This window comes from Calliphora vicina, chromosome 5 (assembly GCF_958450345.1).
Source record: "Calliphora vicina chromosome 5, idCalVici1.1, whole genome shotgun sequence".
Classification (NCBI taxonomy): Eukaryota; Metazoa; Arthropoda; class Insecta; order Diptera; family Calliphoridae; genus Calliphora; species Calliphora vicina.
Genome location: NC_088784.1, coordinates 31,972,998 through 31,992,307, shown reverse-complemented (window position 1 = coordinate 31,992,307; position 19,310 = coordinate 31,972,998).

Sequence of the window (19,310 nt, the reverse complement as noted above, 5' to 3'; positions counted from 1 at the left end):
TAGGTTATCTCTATTAGTTGAAGAGATATTCAGGTATTGATTTATTTTTTTAATTTTGGTTGATATTTTCATGGTTTTTTAGATATGGTTTCCCAAAAAAGCCCATATATTTTTTTTTTTTTGTAAAAACAAATTTCATTTGGGACTATATAGCATTTTTATATGATTCGGAAAGATAACTTAATGCAAAAGCGTGTTAAGAAAACTTATAAAATTTTGGGACGTCATGACGCGTCATTTACCTTAAAAACTAAAAAATTACAATATGGTGATTTTCCACGAATAAAAATACAAAATTAGCAGTAAGGTAAAATTTTAACAGTTAAAGATATCATAACAAAATTTGGTACCAATATAGACCCAAATGTCCTTAAATCAATGGCATTAGAATTTTATACATTTTTTATTTTCAAATACCGAAATTCCTACAACGGGGAAAATGTGTTCCAAAAACTGAGTTTTTGTAGAAAAGTCCCTACTGTGACGTTATTTACTGTGTGATAGTAAAAACACTTCGTAGATATTTAAGAAACATATAGTGTTATACAAATATGGCGCTTTATCGTGGATACGTGTTTTGCCTTTTTAGAATTTTTTACTCAAACGGATTTTTTTTTTAAATTGGGCAAGTTTGGATAGGTCTGCGGGGTGATGTGTCCGATTAAGCAAGATATACCATGGATTCGATAGTATTATGCTGCATATGTACCGTATTGAAGACAACCTCGATCACGAAATTTCTGTTGTTAAACCGGAAGATTTGCAGGATATGGATTGCAAAATCACGGACTCAACACTAAAGGATTCAAAGATTTCTACATAAAAATCACGAGTAAAATAAGATATGACCTTTTATCTATAAGGAGCACGATCACCACACAATCTGTGGAACTTCAGATATTAACACATGTGGTGTTGTTGTCAATATGTGTTCAGAAACTGCTTTTCTGGTGGTAAGTAGATAGGAAGTTTTGGATAGATAGGAAGTTAGTCATTGCAATCCATGATAAAAAAAAACTGGAAAGTTTTACAAGTGTGCTCATTTTCAGACCATAGATATATGATATTTTCAATAGAAACTTTTCTGAATAGGAGAAAGGCCAAATTGGATGGACAGACACAAATAATATAACACTAATATCACGCTCTCTTAACGAGGCAACAACCCGAACGTGCACACCCACTATACGTAGAGCAAAGGCAAGACCTCCTTAGCGGTCTTCATACATAGCGAACTCCAGACGAAGTTTTCGCAAACTCTTCAACCAGGCGAAAAGATCTGGAAATTGGTCAATATGTTGAACATTTCTAAGAATCAGATTAGGGAGGATCCATATCAAAACGGACAGAAAACTGCTATTTTCGGATTTGACATCTTCTATTTTAATGAAATTTACCACACATATTACGGTTCCAAAGGGTTCCTCAAATCAATGACTTTTTCACTGGAAACCCTCCCATTTCAAAAATATCGCGATCTGAAAATTAAAAAAAAATGTTTAAATTGTCTAAAATTATATATACATAATTGCTCATAACATTGAAACTAATCAAAGACCAGCATAATTTTTGATTCCATTTTAAAACTAAAGATATTTTAAAATGGTGTGAATAAAATTGTTTAGTTCCAAAAGGTTAAAGGTCAATTTTCGGAGTATATATGTATTTCAATGGAAAAAATATCAAAGATCACGGTATTAAAAATGAATAAAGAACGCGGTATGAGGACACCTAAACTCTCTACTATATTCGTACAAAAAAATTTCGATGGAGACTCGATTAGTTCAGAAGTAATACAGAAAAGCGTTGTTAAAAGTACGTTTTTTCATATAAATTCATATAAAAATTTTGTAAATTTCATTAAAATCGGAGATGGAAAATCCGCCTGCTGTTCGCTTTCACTTGGATCCTCCAATTAGAAGGGTAAAACTTAAATCCTGGAGAAACTTCTGCAGCGGCGACGAAAGTTTCTCCGAGAAAAGTTGTTTGTGTGGGATCCTATCGAAAACACCACCATGACACTGAAAGTACTCATGGACACACATTGGGAACCTACCATTAAATATAGCTGGTAGATCCCAACCATACAATAGGATAACCTCTAGGGAACTTCGATCCCAACAAGGATCTACAAAACAATGTAAATTTTGTCACTCTATCATGTCTGTTTCACATGCTCGTGTATACCCGATCTTAGGGCCGAATGTAATGTGACGTTCGTTCCGAAAAGAGGAAAAACTTAGCAAAGTTTATCGTCCGTTCTGCTGATAACGTTGGAGATAATTATTGACAATCACATGCGAATATCTGTCAACCAAGAATTACTACCTTTTTCGGTTTTGCATTTCTGATTGGTGATTATGTGGTCAATTGGGTGTCGAAGAGGAATTTTCAATAATTCAATTCGTGCGTGATTTTGTAAAAACTCTTTATCTACACTAATACATAATATACATATTAAATACTTCTTTGCTTAAAATGTATTAATAATCCGCTACCTGTTGTATGAAGACATACTCATTTTCAATGATACAGGACGTTTACCCTCAACTAAAGTGACATTATCTCTAACGGATTTTGAAACTCGAATTTAAATTATTTTAAGGAATCCCTCTCACTAATGCAATCATTGACCTGAGCATCAGCATCACACAACCATTGAGTAAAACAGAAGAGAACAGACTTTAAATGAAAAAGAAGGGCCAGAAATTCAAATGTTACTTTAATGAATTCAAATCTGATGACAGAATCTTGATAATATAATACTTACCGACTTACACACATACACAGCAATCAAACATTATTATCGCATTTTTAAATCATGAGACACCTGAGCAACAATCACAGTCACAATCAAATGGGCGGACGGACGGACGGACGAACGAAATCTCTAACGACAAGTACAATTGTTGAGACAGGTAAAAGAACAAAAATGAACAAGAAACAGAACAAGAATAACAATAAAATCCACTTAAAATAATAATGGAATTTTGTATATATATTTTTTTCAAGTTGGATTCTCTTCCCAAAAGTGCAATGAACCGCCGCCTAAATACCAAAAAATCGAAACAAATAAAAACAGTACAAAAGGAATAAAAAGAAAAACAACGACAACGACAGCCAACAACGAAACAAGCGATTTATACAAATTGATATTTTTTTTATCAGTGATTTTAAATCAGCTTTTTAGTTTTTGATTTTAATCTCAACATTTAAAGCGGATTTTAGGTCATTTAAAGTGAAGCATATTCCGATTGTTTGTTTGTTTACAAACAATTCAAAATAATAACGTTACGAAAAAAATAAATAAATAAATGAACGAATAAAAAAGCAATACAAACAGACTGCAACATACGAAAAACATAACAAAACAAATACACAAAAAATAAATAAAACAAATATTAAGGGATTTAAAATAAAAACCTTTAAAAAAATAATTTGCATTTTAAATACTCTACACTGTGTCAAACGGAATATTTAAGGCGGGCGAATTTCAGCATTGGCGGAAATTTGTAGAATGAGATATTTTCGTTGAAATTAAAAATAAAACTGATAATTTAATTGCTAAAATATTTTTTTATCTATATCATCATAAACAAATAATGAGCAATAACACTTTTTTTTATTTTATTTTAAAATTTCAATAATTTATTTTCGTGAGTAATACTCCATGAAATCAGGTGGTGAGATTTAATCTAAATGAAACATATTTCTGTTAAATTTGACTTGGATTCCAAAATTTTAAGAGATTTAGATTGGAGTTATGACTAATTACACAGTGCAACAGTGGAAAAAAACACACGGTCATGACAGAATAGATTCGACCCTACTACGAAAGGGTAGTAAAACCCTATACTCAGTTTGGCGATTTTGGTGACCACTTTTTTTTATGAGCAGCCAAAGATTCTGAAATTCAGTGGAGCCTGAAAAAATGGTGTCATCCGCTTATGGCCAACAGCTAATTCAGACTTGGTGATACCGCTTAACTATATATTGCAAACAAATTTTTTGCCAAAAAAAGAAACTTTTTTTCACCTTTTTTAGAATAACTTTCAGGGACGCATATTTTTTATATTTAGCAAAATTATTCCGTTCCTACTATGGTGGTGTAGGGTATAAATAGAGCGTTGAGGCACACTGATTACTCACAAAAGCTTATGGTAAATGTGTTCCATTGGTTTCAACGTGCGAGTAATGGTTTGTTCGGTTCAGAAGTGATGATTTTGACACGAAAGACACAAATCGTCCAGGCCAGCCAACAATTTTTGAAGACCAAGCATTGGAGGCACTACTCCATGAAGATTGTTGTAAAACTGAACAAGAGCTTCCCAATCATTAGGAGCTATTCAAGCAGCAATTTCAAAAGGTTTACGAGCAGCGGGATTCATCCAAAAGCAGGTAATTTAAGTACCATACGAATTGAAGCCGAGAGACCTTGATAGACGATTTTGCATGACAGAAACGATGTTTTAACTCTATTGCGCTGAAAAATGGATGTATTTCAATAACGCGATGCGTATGTGAAGCTCTACAAATCACCCGAATAGACACCAAAGTCAAATATCCATGGCGCTTAGGTAGTTCTTTGTATTTGGTAGGAGCAAAAGGCTCCTGCCTATTATGAGCTTTTGAAATCTATCCAGACCATCACTGGGGACCCGTACCAAATGCAACCCGTACCAAATGCAACTGATTCCTTTTTAGCATTGGCCGAAAAACACCCAGACATGAGACCGTGAGACATGAGATGTCTAAACAAAAATTACCATATGTTGCCATGGATCAATCAATGAAACAATCGCCAATACCTTGAAGAATTTTATATTGTGCAGATGTTTCAAAATAAAAACTAAAAATTTAAAAAAATTAACCACATTTTTAAGTCATACACTCAATAAATAAAATAATAAATAAATTTTTATCTAATAACTAGCTAAACCCCAGTGTGTTTATAGTTAAACTATATGTAAAATGAGAGAGTTATTCGAACAAAGTTTTATTAATCTCGTAATTATAGTTATCAAGATATTTAGAAATAACTGTTCCACGCCCATTTGAAATTTCCTTTTTTTTTAATATTTTATTTATTGTCTCTTCACAAAATAATGTGAACTATCAATAATTTGTTCAAATCTTAAATCTAAATATTAATTTTTATTTACGTCCCACCACAGTTGGACGAAAAATTATGTTTAATTTATAAATCCTATCATCAGCGCAGGTCTGTTGGATTCCTTCTTCTTAGTCAAAATTTCAAAATAAACAGTATTCTATTGTTCCTTCCAGATATAGAGAAACATACAGTAAAAATTTCAAGACGATCGGTCCAGTAGTTAAGGCTCCTGTAAGTCATAGACAGACATTGAAAGTCGACTTTTTAAAAATCGAAGGGTCGAAAAGTCGACTTTTTATTTCAACTATAGAACAATATAACAATAATGTGTATCTGAAATTTGCCAAGTACTTCCAAAATCTTGAATTACTGTTGAAAACCCGGAAGATGTAAAAACGTTTTTTCTAATATCTCAATCCTAGTCATAGCAAATACTAAAATTTTGAAATGAGTATGAAAAATGCATACATTTTGACAAAAATAAAACTTATTTTTTTTAATTTATCTTAAAGATTTTTAAACAAATTTATAATATTGAAGCGAACTAGCTATTCGTGACTACTGGGATAACACGTCCAAGCAATTTGCAAATGCAATTTCTTATCTAAATAACACCTAAACCATGTTTAAGAGATCATTATAATATTTGAATAAAAACAATGGTACATGTTAGCATATTCATTTAGCTTGATAATGAATTTCACAATATTGTTGAAATTTGATCACTTTGGAAATCACCCGCACAGTAGTATAAAACAAATATAGAGGGAAATAAATCTTTAACTTTGAAAATGGATATACGCAAAGAGGAAGTCTTGTCGATTTAAAGTTTTGAGTTTAAATGAGGCCAGGGGATCCCAAAGTAGGTCAATTTGGGATCACCTCATTTGAATTCCGATTTCAAAAAAAAAATAAGAATCTTTTCGTCAAGCACTATAAAACTATCACTTATCGTAGCTGTCAAAATTTTTACAAACCTTGCTTCAGTTTTTTGATATTAGAGGGTCCAAATATTTCCCGAATTTCTCCATTTTTATTTTATTAGTAGGTCATACTAGTCTTCGTAAATAATATTCTGATGTTTTATTAATTTTTTTTAATTTCGAATCACCCATCAAGAACACTTATTGGGATTATATGTCCCAGGATAAAAGGGTGATTTCAGGATTTCTGTGTGTGCAGAACATAATATTTTTTCCTCATCTTTTAGAATATGCAAAATAAAACTCCGTCCCGAAAGTGTTAAAAATTACTAATAATAAATTTGTATGTCGATATAAACGTGTACTCTACTGGCAAAATTCTATATTTATCTTAAATGAAAAAAAATATAATTTCAAATTTCTTCACAAATTTTAATAAATATATTTTTTGGGAAATATATTTAACTAAATGATGAAAAATTCAACCACATTAATTCACATATGGGGCATTTCATGCCAAGTGAACCAACTTTTGAAATCGATGACTTCCTATCGGGAAATTCTATTAGATAGTAATTCAGGCATAATTTTTCAACAAGATCGGTCCAGAACTCTCTGAGTTAGAGGGGGTCAAAATTTGACATTTTGTCCAAGCAGGTGTTTTTTCTTATCCATGTAACTTATTACCTATTGTTCTTAGCAAAATGTGTCCCAAATCTATTTGGTCGCTTAGTCTGATGCGAGTTCGATATCTTTGCAAAATCAAAAACTTTGTTTCCTTTTTTTTTCAAAATGGAAATTTTTTTAATTTTTTGCTCAAAAGAAAGCTTAGGTCTATTCCTTTAAGACCTATGTGTTCGCTTAGTGGAATGCGAGTGGGATATCTATCAAAATAAATATTTTGTAACTCAAGACATAAAATTTTTCACTTTTTTTTTTGCAAAATCTAACTTTTTTGCGAAATGGATCCTTTTTAAACATTTTTTTTCCTCAAAAAAAAACTTATGTACATTCCTTTAGTTCTTTCCGCAGTTCCTAGAAATAAACATATATGGGGAATTTCATGTCAAGGGAACCCAATTTTGAAATAGATGTCATTTGATCGAGATGAAATTTTCACCAAGGTTAGTTCTATTGGATAGTAATTCAGATACAATTTTTCAAATCTCTGTGAGTTAGAGGCGGTCAAAATTTGACATTTTAGTCAAGCAGGTGTTTTTTTCTCATTCATGTAACATCGATTTCAAAAGTTGGTTCACTTGACATGATATATACGTAGCTGCAGTCAAATGTATTCTATTTGGAATTTGCAAGGTTTTGGTTAAATTTTGAAATGACTGAATGGATGCATGTTATTACTATATGTGTCTTTCATTATAGCTGCAACTATCAGTCGGATTTTATGATATAATTAGTGATGACCATCGAGTTATAGATTCTTATGTGGATACTGTGAGCCCACTATTTGCAGGATGTTATTTAGGCTCAATTTTGCTCAAGTTCCCACTGCAATGATGGTACCTTGGAGGAGACCAATAACTGCCAAAGACCTATAAGCGGACCGTACTTTATATGTATATGTTCGCTTTATTCTATTTTTATTCTATATTTAGCAGTTACTAATTATTTGTATGGTAAACATTAGTTTGTCATAACCAACCCATTAGTCCCAAATTACACTGACATTTTATGAAGAACAAACACAATGTATACAACAAAACCAAAAGGATGCTAAAAATTTAAGCACAATAATATACAATAGAAATATTTAGCAAAATGAAATTCCTTTATTCTTCTAAAGAGAATTTAAATGCCAATTAGGATGCTCGTGTTCAGTAAAATTTTTACTTTCAGCCCAAAATAAAAATTGTACTACCAAAGGTTGGTTGAATGGTTTGGTCGGTTCTCGGTAAGCGTTGCTAGTAAAAGTTTGTGAAAAGACATCGCTGCAAAAAGTATGTAGGTATAAATAAATAAAATAAAGCATTCTGTTGCTTTGAATGCGCTTTGGAGTTTTCGTTTTCCTCGCATTGTACTGCCACCAAAAAAAAATATAAAAAAAAGACAACGAAAACCTAAACTGAATGGACATCAAAGCCTTAGGAATTGACTACAGTAAAATGCAAAATAATTGTAATAGAAAGTTGGGGAAAAAACTGAAAACAAGAAAAGAAAACCAAAATAAAATAATACATTTCTCTTATTTTTTTTTGAGGGAAAACAGCACAATTTTCCACAAATTAGTAATGGGCGAAAAAGAAATTACATTAAATAAAATGAGATAAATTATAAATAATAGTTGGTGAAAAGCATTTACAAATAAAATGTTACTACAAAAAAGAATTCACGAAAATTTAATGAGTCGGTTAAATTAAAATGAACAAATGCTAACGTATTTGGAGGGTCATTTACCTGCTGTCAGGATAATCACAATACAAATGTTTAAGGCATAAATGTTTGGAGCAAAGTTCGATAAAGTTCAGTGAAAGGTCGAATTAAGGATAATGCACATTATAAATGCATGAAGAGGAAAATTCCTCAGGAAATTTAGTATTTTAATCACAAAAGTATGGTTTTTAAATGAAACAAAGGATTTTTTATTTGAATGAAGCGAAATATTTTTAATGAAATTTTATATTTTTAGATAATGAAACGAAATATTTATAATGAAATTTGAATTACTCATCAATTGAATGGTTATTAGAAGATGGGGTTTATAATGGTTTTGTTATTAAGTTTGTAACTATATCGAAATATTGGTCATTGAACCAAAAAGTTAATACATATATTAGGGTCTTTATAAAATTCTAAATTGATCAAGCTATGTCTGTTGAAGGTAAAGGGATAGACTTAGTGAGTGAAATTTTTCTCAAATATTCGCTGTTGATCAGAAAACTTTGGTATGGATAATGCGAAAGATCGGTGGAGTAGAACCAGAGAATTTTTTTTAGATAATTTCCTTAAATATGTTGTAGAAAATACCATGGAATTTTACACATGTTGTTCCTATGATAAAAGGCCAAGCTCTCTAGGAAATGGTAAGAATTTCTACATGATTTATGCTAGCCCCTGTGCTAGCATAAATATTAAGGTGGACCTTATTTTTTATATTCGATTTTTCAAAAACAAAGGGCAGTTTTGTGAGAGGTTAGGATAAAAATAAAATTTGACAAAAGTTTGAGCTCGATCGGTTAAAAATTGGGGTGCCACTCGAGGGTTGAAGTTCCAGAGAACATTTAAAAGCTGAACAATTTTTCAGTTTTTGTATATTGTTGCCATTAAATAATTACTTTTGCAATTTAATATAAAAGAATCGAAATGTGTACGTAATTGTCATAGTAATGAGATATAAAATACAAAAATTGTTTAAACATAAAAATTATTAAAAATTCTTCAGTCCACTAGAAAAAGAAATGTAGGAACACAATTAACAAATATTGAGAAATCTATATACATATGTATATAAAAATCAAATGTCGTTCGTTGGTAATTGCATCAGTTGAGAACGGCCGGACCAATTTAGACAAATTTGTTTTTTAAATGTTGGCTATAGTCCATCTGAGGTTTTTACGGAATGAAAAATTGTCCACGCCTACTTTTATGCCCACTTTTTTCGATTTATCCAAAATCGGAAAACGGCTGCACCGATTTGGCTATTTTTTTTTTAAATAGTAATCCAATTTAAGTTTTTACTGAAAGAAAAATTGACTACGCCAATTTTTTTTGAATATATCCAAAATCCAATTTTAGTTTTTACTGAAAGAAAAATTGACCACGCCAATTTTTTTTGAATATATCCAAAATCGCAGGACGCATAGACCGATTTAGCAATTTTTTTTAATGCTCGCAATTGTCAACAAGAGTTTTCACAGAAACAAAATTTGTCCACGTCCACTTATTAAATACATCTGAAAAATACATCGATCTGTGATCACTCATATTTCAGACCAAAATTCGATTACTTATATAAAAACTCACAATATCTTAAATCTTTAATAATTGGGCAATAAGTGTTTAATCAAAAAAAATGAGGTCGATCTGTGATCACGCATATTTCTGACAAAAAATCGATTTTTTATATAAAAACTCAAAATATCTAAATTCGCTAATAACTTGGCAAATGAGCGTTTAATCAAGAAAAGGAGCACGATCTGTGATCACTCATATTACTGAAAAAATATCGAATTTTTATATAAAAACTCAAAATACATAAATTTGCTAACAACTTGGCCAATGAGCGTTTAATCAAGAAAAACAGCTCGATATGTGATCACTCATATTACTGAAAAAATATCGAATTTTTATATATAAAAACTCAAAATATATAAATTTGCTAACAACTTGGCCAATAAGCGTTTAATCAAGATAAGCAAATCGATCTGTATTCACTCATATTTCAGACCAAAATTCAAATACTTATATAAAAGCTCAAAATATGTACATTGATTATATGTATTCTGTTGTTGCAAGACAACAGACTTAGGTTTTTTTTGTCTCTCAGTAACGCTTCTATGTATATTTTATTCTACGACCATTCTATTGTACATATTTTAAAATCAAATGTAAATCAAACATAACCCAAACCTAAATACATACATATATGAATAAAAATTATCATTCAACAATACGTTTTTTTCCTTTGTAACTATTTTTACCCATTTCAAACCGCTTCCCACAAATTCACAAATCGAACACAAGCATTTTTTTAATTTGAGAGGACAACGTCTGTCGGGTCAGCTAGTATATATATTAAAGTGTCCCTTAGAATTAAATTTTTTGAAATGTTGAAAACATTCGTAATGACCTACGAAATTCCTTCTCCACGTATGAGCTGATCGTGCCATACTTCTGATGCCTTGTGGATTCAACTCTTGTGATGTCAATCCATGACCTTCTTCATGAGGCTATGGGCTGTTGATTGAATTGTTCCCAGAGCAAAATATTTGATATCACCCTCAGCCGAATATTCGCAAGTTTCTTCGAAGACAAGAGTTCACAAACATTTGGTATCCACGTCTCCCAACCGTAAATAGCTCTTAAACGATCGAAAGTTTGATGGCCTTTCTGTATAAGGTTGCCAATGTCTTTACCCGACTCTAGAGACTTAGAATTAACTCGGTAGGTTTTGGTTTAAGCAGTGTTTATTTTAAGGACAGTCGAATCTGTTTTTGTTATTATGTTTCGCAGATTTGATGCAAATTTTGAGAAGCTGTGAGTCAAAAGGCAAATGTCATCTGCGTAATCAAGATCATTCGGACAACCTTACTGTCCCCATGTATTTTCCTTGCCGTTTTGGAGAGCACTTCGAAGAATTGTATCTGGTGATAAGACACAGTCTTACGGAGTACCGATTTTAAAATCTGCAGTTAAACTGAGCATTTTAACGTGTTTAATTCGGCAGCATGCGTTCAAATAAAGACATTTAATAAATGAGACGTGGGTATTCCTTAGTTTTCTTCAAATCACACTGTGATTAAATTTGTCAAAGTCTTTCTTGAAATCTATAAATAACATATAGAGTGGTGATCGCCATTCCTCTGATTGCTCGACGATAACACGGATACTGTTTATATGGTCGATTTGTTGAGTCTGAATCCAGCCTGTTCTTGTCATAATGCTAATGGAGATTTTTTTAGAGATTATTTGAGCGATGACCTTGTTGAAAATGCAGAGCAAAGTAATACCACGCCAGTTATTTGGGTTTGTAAGATTTCCCATCTTTGGGATATTTATCACTATCAATTCGGCAAATAGACTTTCATTTTCCAGGTGCTGATGAGTGGGTAGTTTTTGAGTGGGTCTGCCTTTAGTAATTCAGCAGATATCTACACCTGTTGTTGTATTCCATTTAAGGCTATTGATGAGTTTGTATTATCATCTTCGGTGTGACAGACAGATAATTTACTTGGATCGTCTGCATATAATTCACATTCGCAGCTGATTTGAGGATAGTACGCCACTGCAGAAATCTGCCCAAACATTGACTTGTTCCTCAGATGATGTTGGAAGTACTTCGTTTTTAAGGGCCGTTGTGGCGTCGCATGTTCATTGTCGCATATTCAAGTTTTCTCAAACACCTATAAATAAAATTGGTATGATGTGTTATCGCCGCCGCTTGTGCTTCCTTGCCGATGTCATCGATTCATTTGAGTTTGTCGTGTCCTTTGCTTCGTTTGACCATTCTGTCGGGTTCGTTGTGCTGTGCATGCAGGCTAAGTTTTGCATTACAAGTTTACGCTCTGATAATATCAGCTTTTATCGATTTGCATTGTTCGATGATAAGTCAAGTCTCCTCTAAAATCTATTGTTTTCATTCATAAAAACAGATATAATTGCTTTCCACCCGTTTAAGCCGTTCTCCTGCGATGCTATAAAAGTATGGCTTATTACACCCAAGAGGTGACCTCGCCATTTGCTGCTTATTGTCACGTAGTCAATTTGATTATAATTCTATGGAATATTACTTTGTCGGAGAACGGTTTTCTAAAAATAAGGACCATTTTTGCTCTCTTTGTTAAAAGGAATTCAACGCCACAAAACTTTTGATTATTTGGTATGTTATATTGATGATGGATATATAGAATTCATATCACTCTAACTTGTTTAAATTATAACTGTGCAAAAGCAATTAATTTAATTAAACGTAAGCAATATACTAATCTAGACAATAACTTTTCTTTTATTCGAAGTTATTGCATTCCATTTCGACTTCCAAACAAATGATATCGTCTTTTGTCTTAACATTTAATTAATATTTTATTATAAATTTAAGTGCACATAATTACAAATTGTGGGTTTATTTCTCTGATTTGTATATGCACTTCTAACATATCTTATCTTTAATTCCCTGCTACTACTACCATTTTAACATAATTAATTACTTACTTTTTTGGGAATTCTAAAAAATAACAAGATCATTGATAATAATTTTATAACTTCATCAGAGTCTATGTCTCCCTCCCTGCTAGCCCATGTAATCTGAAGAAATTTCTCACACACAAAACAGAAAAAATTAAAAAAATAAAAACAGTTGTCATCGACACAAAAATTCCTTATCAATTTTGATGAAGTTATAAATGTGAAAAAAAAATGTGAGCAACAAAGAAAAATTTAAATCAAGCCACCTGCCTAATCAAGACATCAAAGTAAAATCAAGTGAGACACTCACACAGTTGTATGAGCCAGAAGAAATTGAAGAGTAGAAAAAAAAGAAGAACTATAAAAATTAAAATCACTAAAACAAAAACAAAAAAAATACAACAAAGAAAGAAATGGGCATAATCCCTGTAATATAGTAGATGCAACGAACAAACCTACGTTGCTCATCTTGAACTAAAACGTGTAAAAAGGATGTAAAATAAGGGTGAGCCGAAAATAGATATCGCGTAAGGAAAATACTGTTCATAAGATGACGACTGACTAAAGCATCCAGTCTAATACCTATGATCAAGGACAAGGTCGCAATAATACTCGAGGTAAAGAATGGAGATATGAATTAGCATGAGCTAGCACGGATTGAGATATACATCGGTTGTTAGAATATACAACACGGCCTTAACTTTAACTTCAGACTCGTTGCAGACGCATTATATAGAGTAAGTTCGGGTAATGTGGAATACCTATTTTATATTTGATTATAATTTTTAGAATCTTAATTCGATTGGAACAGTTCTCAGCTGGTGTTCTACTACAAGTATTGGGTTTACATCCATAAAAGTAAAAAAGTTTTTTAAGTTCAAGTTTCAGAGAAATTTGGGAAAAGAGAAAAAACAACCCATTGAAAAACTTGGCGAGTAATGTGGTATACCATGTTCTTTTAATATTGTGTACTAAACCACATAACCGATGCATACTATTTAAGTTTGTAAATGAGTTGCGTTTTACTTAAATCATCTTCAATGGATGCGATTAAAGTTGGCGGCTGACCAAGCTTACCAGAAGCTTCTCAATACATTCTTCGCTTCGTAGGAGACATTGAATGACTGATGCGAAAATAATGTCCATCTTGTTGTTTCTAATAGCTCAGATAGCTTTCTTCAAATCCTCCGCTGCCCGTTTTCTTACTTCACCATTCATTGGCATATTATTTGTTTGAAATTCTTTAGCTTTACCACATTAGCCGACCAAGTGGTTTATTGAAATTATTATAAAATTAAACATATACCCTAAATATGCATATTGTTGCATGTGTTCTTCAATAGCAAAATATTCCCATTTGACTTTAAAATTAAATTAATGAAGTTTAAAACACGCGATTTTAGAAAAAAGTTAATTTTTAACAGATAACAAAAAAAATTCTACCACAAGATCACGCTGATTTTTTACAACTGACTTTTTCCATGACCTCCAAAAATGAAGTACACTCACCCAATGTTAATTTTCTGAGATCATAAAACTCTTAAGCTTGGTACCGTTACTCCTATGCTCTTAGTTTTAGAGAAAAGTAGCTATACCACATTACCCGCCTATACAATATTACCCGAACTTACTCTACCTTCAAAATCTTTATGGAAATTAATTAGCAATATAAAATTGAACAGAATATTAGGCATGAATATACCAAAGGATGTAGGTAAGTATTGGGCGAATGTCTCACAAATGCGATACTTTTTAAAATTTTGTAGCTTTTATTTTGAAACATTTGTACAATAAAATACTATTCATTTTCCAATGAAAAGCTATGACCTTTCCCCATGTTTCTGGATTCCGAGCACTTCTTTTGAGGCCAAGAATGAATCAAGCCAATATCGGATAATCTGTTTTAAAGTGAAGCGTATCCCAGGGACTGCATTGATCGAAATAAATAGTTGTCGAACCGGGTCACGGTCTGGTCTATAAAGAGGGTGAGGCCAAACCTCCCAACCTATTCTTTAAATAGTTTTTAAAAGTTACTGCAACATATGGCCGAGCGTGTCATGATGGAATATTACGATTTCATATCTGGCCGCATATGTTGGGCGTTTTTCTAACAATACTCTCTTCAAATGAATCAGTTGCGTACGGTACAGGTTCCCTGTGATGGTCCTGTTAGATTTAAGCTGTTTATAATAGATAGGACCCATTTCCTCGCACCAAATACACAGAATTTCTTTAGCGCCATGGATATTTGGCTTTGGTATCGATTCACATACGATCTCTTATGCTTCGGCTTATCGGGATGGATAAATTTTTCATTGCAAGTAATGATTCGGTGTAAAAATTATATTCTTTTATAGCGTTCAACATCATTTCGGACACACAAAATCTTCTTTCAAGGTCTTTAGGTTTCAATTCGTATGATACCCAATTTCCCTGCTTTTGAATGAATCCTGCTGCTCACAAACATTTTGAAATTGCTGTTTGAGTAGCTCCAAATAATTTTGCAAGCTCTTATTGAGTTTTACAACAATCTTCATGGCCTCCGATTCATGATCTTCAAACCTTTTTGGATTAATGAAGTAAAACAATGACGCTTTGTTGGTACAAAATTCGACATTTTCGAAGCCAGAAAAACTTTTTTATTTACACTATAATATTCAATATCTAAATGAGAATAAATGACAGATATGTACTCCTCAAAATGACATATAAGTTATTAAAAACAGAAAGCTGAATGTTTCGCTCTGGAGCGAGGACAAGATTTGCCCTAGTGAACTTATTTAAACGATTAGAAATTTCTAAGCTTTACTGACAACAACTCTTATATTTCAAGATCCAGGATTTATGCGCAGTGTTGGTCATCGTGAATTGTATGATGTTCTAGAGTAGTGTGATCTGGCTGTTCGTATGGACATAAGACCATCCGTTTCCAAAACCACTGAAGGTTTAATTCCAGAGATATCGATTATACGGTGTCACACAATTAACGGCATATGGAATCCTCTTATTGAAACCATATGTCGTCCATATGAATATCATTTAGTTTAGGCTGAACAAACTCTGTTATCACATAACGATATCGAGAGAGAATATAGTCCAATGATGCCTACAGTCCAAAATCGTCACCAAACAGTTATATGCTGCACTTGATAACTAATAAAGCGATCAATGTGGTAGTGTGGCTTTCTATGATCAGCTTCCACTTGTTGATGTTCATTCAACGAGCTCTTCTTGAAATTTACCAATCTGGTCACCGTACATCGAATTGATGGTTCTGGACTTATACCAATAGTTTTACGTACTGGTTCGATATTGACATTTGAACGGCTTGTTTTTGGACTACGAATCGATCAAATATCCACTAATTTTTCAATTACTGTGACCATATTTCGTTTGAAATTTTCGAACTGTGGCCGCCAAAGTTTATTTATTTTTGAATTGTTGAACAACGAAAACGATTGGTTGTGTCGTATAACCATTGTCAAACTATCTTTTTATACCCTACACCACCATAGTGGGGAGGGAATAATGCGTTTGTGCAGATGTTTGTAACGCCCAAAAATATTAGTCTAACACCCACCTTAAAGTATACCGATCGACTTAGAATCTCTTTCTGAGCCCCCATACAAATGTCCTCCCGAAATTGGGCTTTATCGGTCATAAATGTTTAATTTATATATGTATCTCCACCGCTCCAAATAAGTTTTACAGTACGAGACACAAATGTGTAAATAAATTTGGAAATATCTATAATTTGAATTTTTATGCTCAACATTTACCAATCTGACAATATTTTTTACACAATATGAAGATCATGATTAGTGAAGTATAGCAATACAAAAAAATTAATGTGAAGTAATGGCATTTAAATACCAGGATATCAAAAAGTTAAAAACTGAATTACACAATTTTGTGGCATTTTCTTTAAAGTTAAATAAACTTCTTATTATTATTTAGAAAAAGAACAATTTTAATCAATTTCATTAATGACAGTTAGTTAAAACATGTTACTAGTTAAGAATTTACAATTCTTTAAGGAATATTGAATATGAAGAAGATTATCATCGAAGTTGCAAATTCTGTTACCGAGCAGCTGAAAAATGGTATCTCCTATCGAAAAATATCCACCAAATTCAATATTTCTTTTAATCTGTTGAGAACATAGTGAATATATGTGGTTTGGCTTCTCCAGCACCAATTTGTGGACGGAATTCAATTCTATTGTTAAAAGATGGTCTCACTGTATAACGTCTAGTTGCATCAGGAGAAGAAAATAGTCCCCGGGAGGTACAACCAAAACTATCTTCATGCTACCAAATTAAGATTTCAAAACGTGCATCTCTTAGAGAAATCAAAAGATGTGGTTTTTATGCAATAAAGATTGTTAAAAAACCTCGTTTAACTGAAAGACACAAGTCTCTTCGACTAACATTTGTAAATTTTTTTAAGAAATGGACCTTTGATGATTGGGAAAAAGTTATATGTACAGATGAATCGAAAATTAACCATTTTGGAACTGATAGACCAAAATATGACTACCAAAAACGAAATGCGCCATTAAAAGACCGTGATTTTATGACGACTATGAAATATGGTGGTGGAATATTGCCATTTTGTGGTTGTTTTTCTGTGAAAGGTGTAGGAAGACTTCATAAAATTGGTAGTAATATGAATGCAGAAATGTATATAGACATTATCAAGACAACAGATGTGGATAGTCTGAATGATTGGCGTGGACAAATTGAAAACACCGTGATACTACAAGATAACGACAACAAACATAAGTCTAAAAAGACCCTTAATTTTTTAAAAACCGCCAAAATTACATTGCTAGATTGACTCCCACAATCTCAGAATTTAAATCCGATTGAGAATTTGGTGCGAATTCTAAAACGTCGCGTTTATAATTATCAAAATGCATTTAGAAACACAACTCAGCTGTAGGAGTGCTCCCATGATATCTAGGGATCTATAATGCTAGAAGAGTGTCGCAAACTGGTGGAGAGTATGCCCTCCAGAATTCAGGCTGTCATTGACGCGAAAGCAGGTTATTCGAAGTACTAAAAAAGTTACTTTAGTAATCTGCGCCAAAAGTGTGTAAATGGGTTGCAGTTATTTTTTTTAGATTACTGGAGTATAATTAAGGAAATATTTTATTTATTTAGTCCTAAAATATTTTTAATAAATATTGTTTAAAAAAACACAAAACGTTTCTTTATAAACATTGCACTTTAAAAATGGTGTCACAAAGTGTAAATATATGACCATCATTTACACATTTTTGTCTCACACTGTATATACACCAAATTCATGTCACCAAATTTTGTTACGATCGGTCCATAATTAGTCATAGCTCCCATATAGACCCGCTTTCGAAAATCACTTTAACGTGCATAAATCGCTTAAAAATTCAACATAGTAAACTTTCATATAGACAACAATCACACGACCTAATTTCATGGTGATCGGTCCATAATTGGTCATAGCCCCCATATAAGGCCCACTTCCGAAAATCACTCAAAAATATAAATTATTGAAATTTTAAAAGAAAAATGTTTTTGCTCTTTTACTTAGTTTAGGGTATTATATGATCGGGCTTGACCGACCATACTTTCTTACTTGTTTTTCAATATAAAAATTCTCAAAAATACCTCATTTTATTCAAACATTGTACAAATTCGTTAAACATTGAAATATTGGCATATTACTCGGTATTTATATTTTATCCATTTTTTTTCGGAAATCCTCCCATTAAAGATTTTTTATTTGCTTCTGTTACCTTTACGGACGACACGGTTCACTTACGCTTAAAATTGGACATGCTCTGGGATAACTTTCCTTGTGTTTATTTACAAGAGCCCCATACCTTTCCACAGGCCGAAGTTCTGGACAGTTGAATGGATTTACCTCCATCATTGTTTAAATACCACTCATGGGTATCTTATCCATAGTGGGCTAGAAATATGAACGCATTCTGTGTTTTTTTAAGAAAAGTTTACCCGTTTTTGTAGACACTCCGTAATGTCTGAAATGATTGGCTTCTTTTGCCACAACTGCAAATGGCTTGCCACACAAGAAACTTCTTCTTTCTGAACTTTATACGACTTCAACCAAGCATTTGCTTCGGCTATACGAAATAAATAATCAGAGCAATTAACTTTACGAGCTGCTTTTCTGATATACAGTGGTGGCCAGGAATTTAAGACAAAAATTGTTTGCTAAATTTCACGTGATTGTCAATTATTTTTTCAAATATTTCCACAAATATGTATGCATGAGGAATGTTTTAACACACAAGTGTATTTTATTCGACTGTGTCAATTCATACATATTCACCACAAATACATAAAATTTTTCTACAACTTGAACAAAAAATTTTTTTTTTAATTAAACATGTTTTCTCACATTTATATCAT